Source organism: Nanorana parkeri, unplaced genomic scaffold (genome assembly GCF_000935625.1).
Source record: "Nanorana parkeri isolate BGI_ZX_2015 unplaced genomic scaffold, ASM93562v1 scaffold238, whole genome shotgun sequence".
In the NCBI taxonomy this organism is placed as follows: domain Eukaryota; kingdom Metazoa; phylum Chordata; class Amphibia; order Anura; family Dicroglossidae; genus Nanorana; species Nanorana parkeri.
The window spans coordinates 474,017-492,500 of NW_017306506.1; the positions used below are offsets into that span (position 1 = coordinate 474,017).

General features: G+C 44.3%; 1 protein-coding gene across 1 annotated transcript in view; it reads left to right on the forward strand.

The window, feature by feature from the left end:
* Positions 1 to 18,484, forward strand: part of WDFY2 (WD repeat and FYVE domain containing 2) — an 81,008-nt gene that overhangs the window by 412 nt on the left and 62,112 nt on the right. The window lies entirely within an intron of this gene.

The following is an 18,484-nucleotide window of genomic DNA, read 5'->3' on the forward strand; positions in this document are numbered from 1 at the left end:
CTAAGACCAATTCCTCTGCCCAAAAACTGGCCTTCCTGCTAAAAGTCTGTAGGAGCAAGCAAAGGTTATTCTTTCATCTTGCTGCTAAATCAGTCAGAGCAACCCAAAATCAATTGTCGCTAAAGAGCTTTTAATGCTCACTTCTTTAAATGTTTGAATGGAGACCCCAAAAATGTCACACTAAACCATTGGTGGTACACCATAGTGTAGTGAAACTACAGCTCCCATCATGCACCTGCCTCTGGGAGCCATGCCGCTGGATGTCAGAGACTTGCAATGCCTCATGGGACTTCACATTAGACTGTCCGGGGTGGGGGATGGCTCTGGGAATTGTTTATAGATACAGCCCCAGATGTCCTCAGTCTCAATAGGATGGCCGGTATCGTTCAATGCACTTCATGGACCCGCCCCCTGCCTGTGATTGGACAAGGCTAAGCAGGACAGTGATGAGCTCATCTCTGCTCTCTTCTCTATCGGCACCTCCCTTGTTATGACATGAGCACAGTAGCACAGCTGATTGGTTCCCTGTGCTGCTTCTACCTCTCCTAACCTGAGCTCTGCTGTCCAGAGTGCTGATACCAGGTCAGGCATTTTCATTGCTTGCATTATAAAAATACATTTGAACCCGGGGTGGGCAAGGAATATGGAATTCAGGGGCCAGTCTGTCCAATCCGGGAGCCAGCAGGATTTTGTTTTAGGAATCAGTCTCATTGTTGACAACTAGAGAAAAAGAAAATCAAAAGTTAGATGCCAACTGTCATTTTTAAGGCGCATTAGTGACCTGGCTCCTGGGATTTGTCCAGTCCTGAGTTAAGAGAACTACGTGGTAAGTGTTTCTCCCCATAGTTCTCTTTAGGGTCACAGGGGGACATATACTAACCTCCTCCCGTGACCCAAAGCTCAGTATATAGCAAGCTCTTGCCCGCAATATACTGAGAGCGCCGCAAGCGGGACGAATCCCGACAATACTGTCTGGATCCACCGAGCTGTGTGAGTGACAGCTGGCTCTGCCTATCTAGAGGCAGAGCCAGCTGTACCCTCCCCCGTCCGTTCCTCCAGTCAGCGCTGGAGGATTGGAGAGGGGCGATTAATCCCTGCGGGGAGCGGAGGCTGGCAGTCCACTGCTCTGTGCAGGAAGGAGATCAGGAAGTGAGCGGATCGGCTGCATGTTTCTGCTCATTTCCCGATCGATAGAGCCGACCTCTGACAGCTTCTTTGTCACGGGTCAGCTCTGACTATGAGGTTGAGTTGAAATCACTCCCTTCATAGTTCTCCTTTAATGGATTGATTAGTCCACGATACTAGTTACCGGGCCTTAATACCGACCTTCTTACTTTAATAAAGGGGGAGGCAACCTCGACGCTTCAGCTGCAAGCCCCATGAGGCATTGCAGGACTCTGGCATCCACAGGCATGACTTCCAGAGGCTAAAGCATGATGGGATTTGTAGTTTGAGCACAGCTGGAGTGCTGAGGTTGCCTACCCCTGCTTCAATGTATTGGATTACTGACCTGGAAAGGGATGTAAGATTTTATTGCCTGCACACTTCTTCTGGGCCTATATCACGGATGTGTTTGAGGCGAGCGGTTTAGAATAACAGCCAAGTACAGTGTGGCATTCTTATAGGAGTATTAAAGGAGAACTATGGGGTCAGTGTTTTTCCCCATAGTTCTCCTAAGGGTAACGGGAGGACACAAACTAGCATCCTCCCGTGACACAAATCTCAGTATGTAGCTCGCGGTATACTGAGACGCTGCAGCTGAAACGGATCCCGACAATTATGTCTGGATCCGCCCAGCTGCGTGAGTGACAGCTGGCTCTGCCTATCCAGAGGCAGAGCCAGCTGTACCCTCCCCGTCCGTTCCCGCCAGTCAGCGCTGGCAGATCGGTGCGGGGACGGGGGAATCCAGCCCCTCCCCTGTCATGGCAGAGAGCCGTGACAGGATCGAGAGGCGAGCGAACCCGGTATGTGTTCCCTCACCTTCCGATCTACTGAGCCGACCTGTGACAGTCTCATTGTCACAGGTCGGCTAGAACTATGAGGTGAGTGACAATCACTCACCTCATAGTTCTCCTTTAAACTCTGAAACTTTGTTCAGTAATGAGTCCGGATCAGACAAATACACATCACCCAGCAAAGGATTTCTTTCCATTTCTGCCCAAACACTTAGTCATCATGTTCCCAAGCAGCTCCAACTCTCTCAGCTCAGCTACCCTGAACTCTCAGTCCAGTACAAGATGACAAGGGACAGAGCAGTCTCCAGCCACTGTCCATCTACTATCAGGGAGAAGGAGGAGAAAGGGGCAGGGAACAGGGCAGTGTCTTGCTTTGCTGTGTTTGTGGACACACACAGCTTACTAGCACACACAAGGGTGACCTCATAGGACCCTGCAAGGGAAAGGAGCCGCCATAAGTCTATGTTCACTCCATGTTCAGACCAGATCTGCAAACGCAGTGCATTGTGTTTTTTCGGAGTTCTGGTGCATTTTTTTTTAGCTTAAAATGGGCTTTCAGGTGCAGTCCAGTGTGTTTACATGTTTGATGCGTTTACATGTGTTCCGGACCAGAGAAAATTAGACGAGCAGTATTTTTGTTTGGTCTGGACTGCGCTGGTCCAGAAATACCATAGAGACACATTGGGATGTTTTTTTGATCCGGAAACAAACTGTTCTGCTCATGGTGTGAACAAGCCCTACAACAGGATATCAGGGCCAGTGCTCAGGGAGTGGCTTGCCGTGCTGTGTGTTTGTGGAGACACCGCTTACTAGCACAAGGGTGGCTCCATAGGACCCTGCAAGGGAAAGGAGCCACCCTAAAATAGGATATTGGGACCAGTGCTCAGGGGAGTGTCTTGCGTTGCCGTGTGTTTGTGGAGACACACGCAGCTTACTAGCACACACAAGGGATTCTCCATAGGACCCCGCAAAGTGAAAGGAGCCACCATAAAACAGGATAAGGAATAGACTTGCCGTGTGTTGTCAGCATGTTTTTTTATTTTCTATCACATGACCTGGACTTTGAGTTGGAATCACAATGGCAGAGATGAGACCGGTCACATGGTGACACTAAACTCAGGAGTAATCCTAAAAATACATTCAAGTACCTGAACTCTGAACACAATTGTATCTTATTTGTGTATCACTCGGCTGCAGATCCTCAAATCATCTCTGAATTGGTGCTGACACTGTCCTTCCTTCTGGAGGGGGGCTACTTTTGTTCCCCATGGTATCTGTGTGTGTTGTAAAGTAGTCACCGCTCCAAGCTCACTCCCGTGATGGACTACAATCTCACTACAAATGAGTAAACCAAGCATGAGACTGTAGTCCATCACGAGCTGGAGGGAGCTGTGTCACATGTGGCTGGATCCCGGGATCAGGTGAGTATAACTGATTTGTGGCCCCAATATTTGGGTTCATAACATTTCTATGCAGAGCTCTTCTCTAATAGCTAATCATCTACATGGATTATTTACACCCGTGCAACCCTAATATTGAACGATTGTTTACCTTCAGCTGATCAATTGATTTGACTGTATTGCATAGAGGCGATCGTCAATTAAAAGAGAACTATGGTGTAAAGTGTTTTTCCCCATAGTTCTCTTTAGAGTGACGGAAGGACATATACTAACCTCCTCCCGTGACCCAAAGCTCAGTATATAGCGAGCGATTGCCCCCTGTATACTGAGAGCGCCGCAGCCAGAACAGATTCCGAAAATACTGTCTGGATCCACCCAGCTGTGTGAGTGACAGCTGGCTCTGCCTATCTAGAGACAGAGCCAGCTGTACCCGCCCCCTCCCCCGTCTGTTCCTCCAGTCAGCGCTTGAGGATTGGAGAGAGGAATCCCTGAAGGGTGTGATGACTGACAGTCACTGCTCTCTGCAGGGAGATGATCAGGAAACATCCGCTCACTTCCCGATCGATAGAGCCGAAATGTGTCACACGTCGGCTCTAACTATGAGGGTGAGTGGAAATCACTCGCCTCATAGTTCTCCTTTAACTAGGCTGTGTGGTCATTAATAGATCCTTCAATGTATTTTTTATTGCTCACAGTTGTAAGTACCGTAATGTGACTTGGTATCTGGCTCTTGCACATGTTTTACAGCAGAGCTCAGACTGGGGGAGGAAAAGCAGCACTAATCTGTTATGCCGCAGGGTTCATATGCTAACTAGCATGCTGATAGGAGGATAGCAGTCTGCTGCTTCTTTCACTGTCCAGCCACCTATAAGTTGAACTGAACTGCAGGAGACTGTCGGGCTATTCACAAAAGGGTGAAGAGTTTGGAGAAGGTAGGAGAAGTGAAAAATCTAGGACAACATAGCTGAACTAGAAAGTGAGCTGCATTGGAGAATTTTTCCAAATCGGCTATTTGGCCTAGATTGGTCACTGCTCCTGCCTTCTCCAAACTCTTCATCCTTTTGTGAATATCCCTTTATATGTCTTACTGTGCTGTACAGATCAGTGTAAATATTAGGACTGGATGGAAATACAAACATATAACGCTCCTCGTATACATTCCATCTGGGTGATTAGCTGTTTGCTTGGAGCTTCACCTTTTAAAGGAGCAATAAAGAAATATGACAGCTGCCATTGGTGGCGTCTTCAAGGTGAGGGCCCCAGGGCTGTCATCCTTCTCCTTCCTTTAGTACTTTGGAGGTCACTGACCTGGAAAAATAACTGTGTGATCTGCTTCCTGGTTTCATATCCATGACTGGGAAAGCAGTCAAGCCATTGCTTCCGAAGAATAGCCAGGTGACCAGTATTTTCAGGAACTGGTTAGCAATACCGCCGCTGTATGTCTTTCATGACAGGCTCACTTTAACCACTTGCTGACCGGAGTGTTACACCCCCTTCCCATCCAGGCCATTTGTCAGTATTCAGCGCTGCGGTACTTTGACTGACATTTATTCCGTCATGCAGCGCTGTACTGAAATGAATTTTATACCATTTTTTGGGGACAGATAGAGCTTTCTTTTGGTGGTATTTATTCACCACTGGGGGTTTTATTTTTACTATATAAAGAAAAAAGTACCAAAAATGTGTAAAAAAAAAACCTGTTTCCCCCACGTTATGTTACCAAACATTTTATTCTTACCCAGTTTTTTGGTAAAATATAAGACGGGGTCACGTCGGGTAAATGAGACACCAAACATGCCAAGCCTTAAAATTGCTTTTCCTGCACCAAATTGCAAAAAATTACCATACCCAAAATTGGCCATAGGCGACGCTTTAAAAGCTGTTACCGCTCATCAGTTTAGTGTTATCAGTGATTGATGGCCCTAAAATGATTGCTCTCACTCCGACGTTAGCGGTTATATGTAACGCGTGGCGCAATCATCGTTTTCGCATGTAGGCACACCTGCCTTGTTTTTGCATTTGTAGGTCTGTGGGGGTGGGGGCGGGGGATTTTACTTTTTTTTGTGTGCGGTTTTTTACATTTGTTTATATGTGACTTAAATTTTTTATTTTCACTTAACTTTATTGCTATCACATAGGGGGCTAACAAGCAAATATACAGCGACAGGTCCTCTTTATGGAGACACCAGGGGTCTATTAGACCCCTAATGTCACTTAGGGACCCCCAAAGAAGCTGATGAAGCACAGCTTGAAAAATGACAGGCTGAACATCGCTTCCGGGTCCAGTGATCGGAGGGGCGATCAGCAAGCGGAAGTGTGCTGATCTCCCGCCGATCTCAGTGCAGAGACCCAACGGAGGACAGCAGAGCCTGGGATAGCCGGCAGCTGAGGGTGGGGGGGAGCCCCGCACACTGTGTTGCTCTACAGCCATGGCAGTTTAACATTTTTACTGTGTCCTGCTCATGTGCACGCAGGAAAACAAAAACACCGTCCATGTACGGCAGCCCGCATCTAGGCACATGCTTAGTTTATATATACGATGGGTGGACAGCAAGTGGTTAAAGCAGAACTCCGGGCTACCCCGTTCTGCAAGGGTTAACTGCTCGTTTTTGTCTAGTTGCACCTAAAAACAGTTTTGCCCCGAGTCCTACTTTAGGAATTTTAAACTCTATTCTAAGAGGTTGTTTTTTTTTTTGTGGATCTCAGTATTATTTTGTAGTATCATTCAGGAGCTGTCACAGATTAGTACATTCCAGTCTAGCTGTGTGTCAGAGCTGGCTTTGTGCACTGCTCTGCATTATATACTGCCTCCATGCAGCAGCTTAGTGTGTGAATTCTGGAAGTCTTGTCATCCTGGTTACTTTTTCTAGGAATCGGAGAGGAAGGAAATGATTTTTGGGAGATCAGCAGTTTCAGATGGTCAGTGCAGCTGATCCAAACAAGCGACAAACGCCAACCTAAAATTAAACCGATAATACGTACGCTGCCCTCCCCTGCTATGAATGTGGAAACATCTGCTTGCTTTCACTACAGCAGAGACGCCATCTGCAGCATGATATACTTTTTAGGGTGGCAGCACCCAGTATCACTGATTTTAGGCTAGAAAGTTGTGTTATTTGATGTTTTCATTATATTTTGTTTTTGCTTTACTTTTTCCGTAGGACTATTAGGCCTTGTTCACACCAAGCGCGTTCCAGGAGCAGGATTAAAACTGCGTCCCAATGTATTCCAATGGTATTTTGGGCTCTAGTTCACACCGCAGCGTTCAGTTCCAGAGCATATAAAAAAAAACTGCAGCAAGCCCTATTTTACCTGCTCTGCAACACATGCAAACGCCCTGGGACGCACTGAAAGCCCATTTTAAACAAAAAAAAAAAAATGCATCAAAAACGCGTCACAACCCACTGCACTGCGTGTGCAGAAACTCATGCAGATCTGGTCTGCATTTGGTGTGAACAAGCCCTTATTTTTCGGTAGGTGCACTGGAGACATATTTCCAAACTTTGGGGGTAAAATTGGACTACCTAGTAAGCAGGTTACTCTAAAATATGGACATTGAACCTCTAAATACAACCAAATTATTTCTAGATATGCCAGCCATGGTAAGATCTTTCCTGGAATGGGAATCTGGTAATGACCAGCACACACAATGCAGAATCATCAATCGTTGTTCAATGTATTGTATTGTATCATGGTCACAATTTGTTATAAAAAGCCACGTTTCAGGGCCACACAGGGTTCCTTCTTCAGGTCGATATAGAGAGTTGATCACTTTGTTGCCCAGAAGAAGGGACCCTGCTTGGCCCTGAAACGTTGGCTTTTTATGACAAATTGTGAGGACGATGCAATAAATTGAACAAGGATTGATGATCCTACCTCTTGTGTGCTGGTGATTACCTGGTTCTTATTTTGGAGTTTCACGTGGCGCCATCCGCGTCATCACTACGAGCACCACTGTCCTGCAAGGTCATAGAGCTGTATGGAGTGCAGGTGACGCACACAACACAATTTTTCCTGTAATGGGAAATGTGGAATTGTGTAGTAAATTCTTGTGCATATAAGGGCCCATTCACACCAGATGCGTTGGCCAGTGCTGGGCAACCTTGCTTTGCCCAGTGCAGTCCTAACACACATCCAAGGCAAATTGGTCTATTTACTATGAAGTCAGTTCACAATTTGTGTGCGGTGCAAAAAGTACTATGTCAGGGGTGGACACACCAATAGGAAATTCAGGAGCCAGTCTGTCCAATCCAGGGGCCAGCAGGACTTTCTAGGAGCCAGCACCAGCTGTCATTATTAAACAGCATTGGCGACCTGGTTCCTGGGATTTGTCCAGCCCTGTACTACATGCAGTGGCATCACAAGGGGGGTGTGACCCACACCGGGTGACACCATGAGAGCGTGTAACACCAAAACGACTCAGTCATTTTGGTGTCACCCCAGCTAAAAAGTTTGTCACTCGGTCATGGACAGAGTGCCTAGCAGCTATACAAGAGAGAGGACCCGGCGGCATATCGTATCCCCCCGGATAAACATTCCCAACTCTCTCTGAAGGAGTCCATCACCAAGATGGCCGCCGGCAGTTAACTGCATGTGATGTAATTTCGTGTGTGCGTGATGACTTCATGCTCGTCCTTGATTGCGTCCCGGCGGTTGACACCTGGCGGCTGCTCCGGGTGACACCCTGCCTGGGCATGTCTCTGACTACATGCAGTGCTTTTCTTCACTGCAGCGTGTGGCAATGAAGTACACAGAGACACCGGCACTTTAATAGTGATTCAAATACTTGCTTTTCCTGATGAAGGGGATACTGTGTGACCCCGAAACGTCGCATTAAGTGTATTACACTGTGCTTCTCGTATGTCAATAAACAGACGTATTTGAATCACTGTTGGAGTGCCGGTGTCTCTTTATACTCTAACCAGTTATTCACCACGTTGCCAGCCGTCGACTACCAAAGCTCTCACCCTACTTCCTTGGAAACGGCGGTTTTAGAGTGCAGTGGGTTCATGGATTTTTGCAATGCAGTACACAGCATCACAGTCCGCTGGGGGGCTAAAACGGAATGAAATGTCACTTTGTCATGTTTAAAAAAAAAAAAAAAAGAAATAGATAAACAAAGCGATATGCTGAAATCGGTGCATTGCACTGCTACCTTAACAGCGTACAGTGGTAGTACATGCTGCTGGTGTGAATAGAGCCTGAAGTTTGGACATATGGTTTCATGTTATTTGTAGAATCATCAGAGCTGCTTAGCAGATATAATATTTTGTGGGTGAGGCACTTTGTGGGTTTGTGGGCCTTCTATGGGGTTGGTGGTAGTGTATGCGGAATGCATTAAAGTGGAACTGCAACCTCCTATCCCTTGCAGCCAAGGAAGGTGCCATCTTGGCCTCTATTTGGATTGCAATTGCCATGGTGCTGCACATGTGATCAGCTATGACACCAGCCTTTAGTGGGTTTGAAAGTTTGGTTGAGAGCTGAAATAAGCACACTAGCAACCCCCGACAGTTGGTATACCTTATAGAAACTGTTTTGGGTGACATTAAATTGGTCGATCTTCGTGATGTTCCTTACTGTGGTAGAAAATCTGGTTTGCAGGCCCAGTCTTGCATATCCTTTAGACCAGGGGTGGGGAACCTCCGGTCATCCGGCTGTGGTGAAACTACAAATCCCACGATGCATCTGTCTCTGGGAGTTATTCCTGTGGCTGTCAGACTTGCAGTGCCTCATGGGACTTGTAGTTCCACAATAGCTGGAGGGCTGGAGTTGCCTTAGACTTAATTCTAGTTTTGAAGTAGTTTGATTTTTTTCACGCTATCTTACTTTTTTTATGCTGTTCAATCTTTAATCAAATAAGGCACAAGAGCAGGATTTCAGGATCACAAACGGGCAAGCCCTGATTTGATAAGAGGCTATAGCAGTGATCTCTAACAGCTTCATGTAATGTGTCTGCTGAAGCCTGTCTACTGTCTCCAAATGTTCATATAGCATGTGAACTCACGTATGGTCTCTGACCATCTCCTGTATCATGCCTCCAGTCTCTGACCATCTCTTGTAACTTGACCATAGTCTCCGACCATCTCCTCTTGCATGTCTGCAGTCTCGGGCAGCTTTTTGCAGCATTACATTTCCTGAATATTATGTGCGGTTCTTTGGCCATACAGGGGCTGCACTTGTGGCCTCTTATATTAAGTAACTTGACCACAAGTATGTTATAGCTTAGCTTAGATCATTGAGCCTTTTCACTGCATATCTGGAAAAGGGTTGTGTTGCCTGTGGCTGGCAGTCAGTCATTGTCTTTTCAGAATTTTAGCGAAGTGGGTTGAGTGCTGTGGAGGTAACACGGTTCATCTTTGACCTTATTTTTGAACGCGACAATCAGTGTGCACTCCTAGCTATTTTCATAGCAACATGCATGACCCACAAATGTAAATAATCCAATCCTGCTTTGATTTGATAATTATCTGGAGCAATGCAGATGGGTCACCCTGTAATGCACTATACTACAATACAAAAACACTAAGTCCATTGTTCTTGTAAAACCATTTTTATAGGACTTTTCATTTTCAATGAAATACAGCGACCACAGAGTTATGTGCAAGTAGATCATACCATGTATATGCTACCACGTACATACTACTCTTCCCTTATCCAAACAATTCAACATTAACTAAAGGCAGTAGGTGGTGGGATGTGGGGACAATTCAAAACCAGTTCTATTAAATGTACTGGGACATGTAAAGGGGAGGAAATGTGGAGCTGATGTCTAGCCTGTGCTCACTCTGAAAGTGGTGTATCTAACTAGCAGAAATATTTTACACCGCTTGTCCAAAAAAAGTCACCACCTGGATTTAGCTAAGCAAATAGGTGAGAGCCTTCCATTGGGTAATGGTTCTAGGTTTGGCTGCCTTCCTGAATATACCGAATGACCAGGTTTTTCCATCAATTGATTATTTCTTCCCTGATGGCACATTGGGCATATTTCAGGATGACAATGCCGGGATTCATCGGGCTCAAATTGTGAAAGAGTGGTTCAGGGAGCATGAGACATCATTGTCACACATGGATTGGCCACCACAGAGTCCAGACCTTAACCCCATTGAGAATCTTTGGGATGTGCTGGAGAAGACATTACACAGAGGTCTGACTCTGCCATCATCACTACAAGATCTTGGTGAAAAATTGATGCAACTCTGGACAGAAATAAATGTTGTGACATTGCATAAGCTTATGGAATCAATGCCACAGCGTCTTGTGTGCCGTAATCAAAGGTAAAGGCGGTCCAAAGAAATATTAGAGTGCAACTTTTTTTTAAACAGGCCGTGTATATTGCAGCTTCTCAAATTTTAGATGTGATACCTGCATGTTCTTTCTTTTGTTAGGATTTTTTTTCCTTTATTGTTACCTGGTGATCTGCCCAGTAAGTCTGTTATTTTTCAACTTCCTTTACAGACCAAGCTGTCCAGCAAAAGTAACAGAGGGTTGAGACAAACCATTTACCACTGACAAAGGTGCTTACAATGGTCAGCTTTTATTAGCTTGTTTAAAATCTTTATTTCAAAAGGAAAAAATACTGTTTAAAAAGTGTTATCCCGAGTTCAGATTTAATTTGCTGATCAAGTCAATTTACATTTTATAGTCCATCTAAAACACTACCCTCTCTACAAGGTGATGATGCTGCTGACCAAGAGTGGCTCCATTGCTGTTCCATAGAGTGGAGCCACCCTAAGACGGGAAGTGTGTTACTGGACCGATCACCAGGTGAAAATAAAGGAAATCTATACAGCCACCACCTATAAGGATTGGTAAGCTGTAATACATTCTATCTGGTTTAGATGCACTTAAACTTATTCTAAGTAGGTCATCAGTGACATGCAGCATGCACTCTGTTCCTGCATATCCTGGCATTTTTTACATAAACAAATTCAACACATTTTATCAAGTATAATATATGGCAAGAAAATGACAGCGTTTCAGTTTCTCACTGTAAATATATAAAATATCAGCAGTTGGGCACATTAAGGGCCTGTCCTCATGATTTTCAGGTCCAGATCAGGTGCGGATCAGCACACGCAGTGCTACTCATGCAGTGCGTTTTTGAAGCGCTTTTGATGCGTTTTCGGTCCGGATGCTGACAGTTCTACCTGCAGCATATTAACCCCCACATATTACAAACTTAATTTGGATAACATGACCAGCATACAGTTAGTCAACATACAAGATATGTGTAATCACTCACCACATTCTTTCTTCTGGGCACTACTGTACACTGAGTATTCATCATACAGCTCTGATGCTACATCTATCCACTTTTTATTTTTTTGATGCACATTTTTAAATTGTGTGTGGCGAGGGTCGTAGAGCATTGGCGCATGCTCCATCAATCCGACGAATCGCTCAATGTATAGGACCATGTTAGTCATGACTGCTGGTTTTCCCTCTGATGCTCCACAACCAGGAAGTCCAACGATGATGACATCATAAAAAGTGGAGCAGGAATACATTTTTTATTTTTGCTTAGCTGCATTGCGTTACGTTTGCGTTTGTTTTCGACCCTGACTGGACAAAATGTGACATGCAGTATTTTTTCAGTCAGGAACAGACTGCGCACGTGAGAACTGTAGCCCATGAAACACATAGGGATACATTGGGATGCATATTTAGTGCAGGAGCGTACGGATCAGGTCAGCACAGAATACGGACGTTGTGTGAACAGGCCCTTAAAGTGACACCAAACTCAGAAGTTAAATCTTAAAAATGCATTCAAGTGCCTTACCTATTAACGAAAATGTATCTTATTTGTGTATCACTCGGCTGTAGATCCTCATATAATCTCTGAATTGGTGCTGACACTGTCCTTCCTTCTGGAGGGTGGCTACTTTTGTTTCCCATGGTCCCCGTGTGTGTTGTAAAGTAGTCACCGCTCCAAGCTCACTCCTGTGATGGACTACAATCTCAGTACAAATGAGTAAACTAAATGTGAGATTGTAGTCCATCACAGTGGAGTGAGCTTGGAGTGGAGTAAGCTTTGTACACACAGTGAGGGGAACTTATCAAAACTGGAGCAAAGAGAATCTGCAGCAGTTGACCATGGCAACCAATCAGCATCTCTGTTTCATTTTCAAAGCCTAATTGAACAAACTAAAGAGAGAAGCTGATTGGTTGCCATGGGCAACTGCTCCAGATTCTGTCTGCTCCAGTTTTGATCAATTCCTCTCAGAGTGTCTACCAATAAGGCCCCTTTCACACGGTCCTTCTGTCAGTCCGCTACTGACCCATAATTACCCAGATCAATGCACAAGCCCTTCTGTGCATTGATCATTGGTGGATGAGAGTCGTTCTGTGTATTGATCATGAGCGGGTGGGAGCCCTTCCATTGACCAGTATTTCCATTTGGAGAGGATGGTTTCACAAGTTGAGCAGGGTTCATCGCTGGGTTTTAGAACTGTTTTTTCTTTTTTTTTTTTTTATGACAGCGTCTGCTTAAATAGAAACTACCTTTTCACATAATCTGCAGATTTAGAGATAAATACAGATAAATAAGCGACCCACTAATCTCATTTTTTCTTGGAAAAGCCTAACTTAATCGATCTCCCTTCTGCTTTGTGAATGAGGCTGCTGACATTTTATTGGAACAGCTGAGATTTGCATGTTACTTCAGCTGTCTGTATCTCCGCATATAACTTCTGCTTATGTTTTTTATTTTTATCATATGCTGCATTTGAATTGGCCAGATTTGGGACAGGTTTACTTTAATGCATCCAGGTTGTTGTCATGGAGAGCTGTATCTCCGAATTGAGTGTGACTGCATTAGCTTATTTTAGAAGTGCAGTTAAAAGGAACCAAAGCAGACTGATTTTGAATGAGAAACATTCTTTGCTTTTTATAAGAATAAGGCCCCTTTCACACAGGCGGCGTCTGTTATGATCAGCACGGGTTTCATGAACAAATCTCCCACTATTGGAACAGAAGGGAGCAGATGTTTCTTTTGTGACATCCATGTCCATTTAGTTTTTTACTCCATCCTGCTATGGAGGAAAAAATGGAGCTTAAAGCCCATTTCCACCATTATTTTTTTTTAAAAACAACATATGCCAGCAATGTGCAATGAGTGTACATGAAGCAGGCATATGCAGTTGCTGTATATGAACACAGAAACCTACTCCTTTTTTGTTTTTTTTGTTAGCTGTCCTCTTGATGGCTCCTTTTTGAAATGTTCGCCTCTGTTCTCTACAAGCAATCTGTGTAAATTAACACTTTCTCTGACCTCCCCTGACTCCCCCCCCCTTAAACCCCCCCCGACAATGACTTGTGACCTGGAAAGGCAGAGCTGGTGTGCAGAGATCTTGTTACAATAACTCACAGGGAGGTGGTCATCTGGTCTAGAATCTGACCCCAGTGTCAGACTGAGTTCCCTGTGGAGAAAATGTTCAATTTGTGGGACTCAGGCCTACTAAAAAGCCCATAAAAAAAAAATTAAGATCGCCTGCAATGGAAGTCATGAAAATGTGCTCACATATACACCATCACTGCACCTCTACATTACCACAACAAATGCTAATCACTTACAAAGGTGGAAATGTGCTTTGTTAGGTCTATAGACAGGCGGATGTAAATGGACGCGTGTCCTTTTTCATCTTTTACTGCTACTGCAGAATACCCGATGTCGGCTAGGGCTGGATCTTGCAAGCATTATTTACTTTACTCCCGCCCCCCCTTCATGTAACAGTGTTCGAGCTCAGCGATTGGCCCTTAGGCTTGACTACATCATCGCATGCGGAAATCACTCGGTGCTTTTTTGAGGATGGGGAAGGAAGCTACAGGGAACACTGTATAGATGAGTATAACTAGGTCAGCGAGTGAACTTTAAAGAGACCCTGTTACTTTGCCCTGAATGGACAAGGTGACAGGGTCTCTTAAAAGCCATTGGATTATCATGACAGGTAGACAACTTGCATTTCAGTAGAGGGCCCTACCTTGAGTATTGTGGTTATGTTGACTGTGCTGTGTTTTCCACATAAACTTATAAGGAACCCAGGTGACAATGTTGGCATAAAGCTGAGCAACATGTTACAGGTTCATTTGGATGGAGAGAGACGTGCCAGAGCAGGGATGGGCAGAGATATAAGAAGTCACCAAATGGCTGAGGCTGCCGGCATCAATCGAGTCTGTGAAAACTAGAACAAAGAACATAATATACCCAAAAGCAATCAAATCGGCTTACAGTCTCTGCATATTAAATATTCATAACTTTCTATATTACATTTTCCTTTCATTTAGATTTTTTACAACTTTCATTTGATTTTCCTAAATGGGAATCTGTAGAGATAATTTCATAAGATGCCTAAAGACTTTTTCAACCTTGTTTAAAATGTGAAATAAAATCAGAACTCCAAATAAAAAAATACCCCTCAGGCCCCTTTCACACGGGCATTTCGATACAGGTCCTCCTGTCAGTTTTCCAGGCGGGTCTGATCGGAAGCCCGATATTAGTGTATGGGCAGCTGGATCTAAAGGTAAGGGCATCCATTTACATGTGGGTACCCACTGCTCCGGCCAGGTCTGCAAAAACAAATGGATCAGAGATCTGTTTCGCTGGAGCTGATCGTGTTTAACCAGATGTAAACGGACGCCCGTCCTTTAGATCCGGCTGCCCATATGCTAACATGGGTCTGGTAATTGTCAGTTTTTTCTTCTATTTAACCATGGAGAAAAAACTGCATGGACATGGATGTCAAAACAGTGACACCCATTCTGATCAGGAGGGGATCCATGCACTCGGATCGAGTGAAAGGGTTCTTAGTCTGATTATGTGTTCAATAAAAAAGAAGTGAATGTCTAGCAGGTTGGACTGTGTAAACATTGTCTTTTATTTTATCTTGCTTTATTCCGCTTAACAGAAGAAATCAGACTGAGTAGAAGGTCCTGCAGTGTGATACAAATGGGAATATTTTTCGTTGACCATTGTTAAACAGTCTAACATGTTTTCAGGCACTGAGGAACTGGAGTAAAAGGTGTTTTTACTGGAGGAGGAGCACAAAGAGGAGCAGTGTGATAATGCTCTTTCATATTTAAAGGCTCAGTCCACCTATGGGGCCATATTTCATGTTACACCCTTAGTTAAGATCAATGGGGAGAAGCACCCACGCTTTAGGTAAGTGGAAATGGTTTAGAGGGTAGAGGGTTGGGCAATGCAATCATGTTTCATGTTACACCCATTTTTAGGGTGTAACATGGTCGCATTGCCCAACCCTCCACCCACAAACCACCCCCACTTACCTAAAGCGCAAGTGCTTTGAATTTAGCATAACTCTGCCCACACAGCCGCATCATCCATTTACAGGGCCCTGTAAATATAAAGATTACAAGTCCCATCTACAGCTGTGGCAGAGGAACTTTAATGGTGCCGGTGACGTCGCTGCACTTGCAGTCCATTGTTTTACTTCCCTCAGCTTCATAACAGAAGGTCCATGCCTCCATATAGACCTGGGGCTGGTATGTAAACAATTGCACAATTCTCTGATCACTGTTGCAATGCTCTGCAGGCTTTAGGGCTTGTTCACACCATTTCCGCACCAGATCTGGAGCAGATTTGCAAACGCAGTGCATTTGTGCTGCTTTTTTTCCCCGCTTACTATGGGATTTTAGGTGCAGCCCAGTGCGTTCCAGTGTGTTTTCATGCGTTCCAGTGCATTCCAGACCAGAGAAAATTAGACGAGAAGTATTTTTTTTTTTATCTGGACCGGAACGGACTACGCTGGTGTGAAAAGAGCCCAGAAATACCATAGGCAGGGCTTGAAAAATGCACTCGTCCGCGCGTCTGTGATGAGAGGACGGCGGAGCCCGACGAGCAGCTTCCCGGCCGGCCATTGTAATTACACGGCCGGCCGGGAGCTTTAAATTCAAGCGATCGAGCGTCTCAAGACGCCCGATCCCTTGTATTACCAGCAGCTGTCACTGCCATTGCCAGTCCCGAGATCTGCTGTGCCCGATGCGGCCGGGACCGGCACGGCTCTGTGACAGGAGATCAAAGGGAAATCAGTACACAATCTCCCTTTGATCTACTCTCCAGTCCCAGAATGCAGGAAGTGATGTATATTACATCACTTCCTGCATTCAGTGTCACTCCAGCTACAGAAGCTGATGAAGCAGATCTCTGCTTCATCAGCTTCTCTGGGGGTCCCTAGGTGACATTAGGGGTCTTGAAGACCCCTGATGTCTTCATAAAGAGGATCTGTCAAGTAAATTGGCTATCACATAGGGGGCTTCTTAGCCCCCCCCCCCTCCCCATGTGATAGCAATAAAGTTGTGTAAAAAAAAAACTAATACAACAATTAAAGAATCAAAAAAAATAAAGAAGCATTAAAAAAGAAAAAAACATTTTTTTCTAAGTCCTCCACCCCCACATACACATGCAAATATACGCGGGGTGCGGAAACAACGATTGCTCCTATTGTGCCGCACATGTTACATATCACCGCGAACGATGGAGTGTGAGCAATAATGTTAGGGCCATTAATTACTGATAACACTAAACTGATGAGCGGTAAAAGCGTTTTACATAGTTACATAGTATTTGAGGTTGAATAAAGACACATGTCCATCAAGTCCAACCTATTGTGTGTGTGTGTGTGTAAAGATCCCCGAGTCATCTCGTTTTTAGGAGTACTTGTACCCCTGTATATTATTTTTTTTTGTTTTTTTTTTTTTTTTTTTTTTTTTTTTTTTAATGTACTGTACTTTTTTCATTATATGGTAAAAAATAACCACCCCCCGTGGGGATTTTATATACCACCAAAAGAAAGCTCTATCTGTCCCCAAAAAATTTTAACATAAATTGTAAGGCTATAGTCCGGTCGAGCTGACTGGTGACATTTTTGACTGACTGGTGAGACACCCTAAAATTTTTCAAGCCCTGACCATAGGGATACATTGGGATGCTTTTTTGGTCTGGGCATGGTCCAGACATGGAGTGAACAAAGTGTGTGTGTGTGTGTGTGTGTGTGTGTGTGTGTGTGTGTGTGTGTGTGTGTCAGAGTGTCAGAATAGAGTAACCACCTTTAGCAGGTAAATAGTTCACATTGTATTTGTGCCCAGCGGATTCCAGTTTAATTGAAGTTGCTGCAGTGGATGGACTTGACGTGATAGGGAAGTGGAATTCTTGTTCTCAACATTTTCTTGAACTGCATATGTCTAAATATGTGTCATGAAAGAACCATCGCTGCAGCCTTTGGAACAAAGCGTCTCCTTTATATTCTGTCAATACTGTTTTCAAAAAAGGGAGAAGCCTATTGGTGGCTGAGGGCGGCTATACTTTATTATGTCATCTACAGTGTTTTTAAAGTGAACCAGATAGCATTTTCTAATGTGTAGATGCTACCTGTCCTTGCTGACATCCTAGCGTACATACCATAGGCCGCTCTATGGAGAGCGACAGGTCTATAAAGCAGGCCCATAGAGAGCAGCAGCAGTACATGCATATACCATGGTGCCTTTATGAGACATCAATTATTGGTTTTTCCCTTTCTTTACCACACATCACAAGAGTGAGAAGCATTAGAAGATGGATTATTCTGGAGATATCCATAATAAGTGCATGACTCCCAGCACAAGTGATTAATACCCTCAAGTCACTGTAAGGTGGGGAGACCGAAGTCTATTACTTTTAAATTATAATGATGTAGTGATTATACTTGATAGATACGGTATATGTGTGTGCAGTTATACATATATGCACAAGAGAGATCAAAGATATATACAAATCATGAAATATTTTGAGTTTCAGTGTGATGGTACAGGTTAAGGATATTATGAATTGTTAGAAGCTTGTTATTTCCTGTATATGTCCCAGGTTGCATTGTGTAGTCCATGAACGCCTTTCACGGTTTCCTAGATGTCACCATAAGTTTTTGATGTAGAATTGGGCAGAGCATTCCTTTTAGGGCTTCTCATCATGTATTTCCATAGCTTTGAAGATGAGAAACTCTTCTAGGTTGCACTCTGTTTTACTTTTTAATACAAAGCAAAGAGAAGGGAAACAACCATGGATTACAGTAAGGCACACATTACAGTGTTGTTTTATGTTAAAACATCTGAGGGTTTAATGTCACTTTAAGGATGCACCCA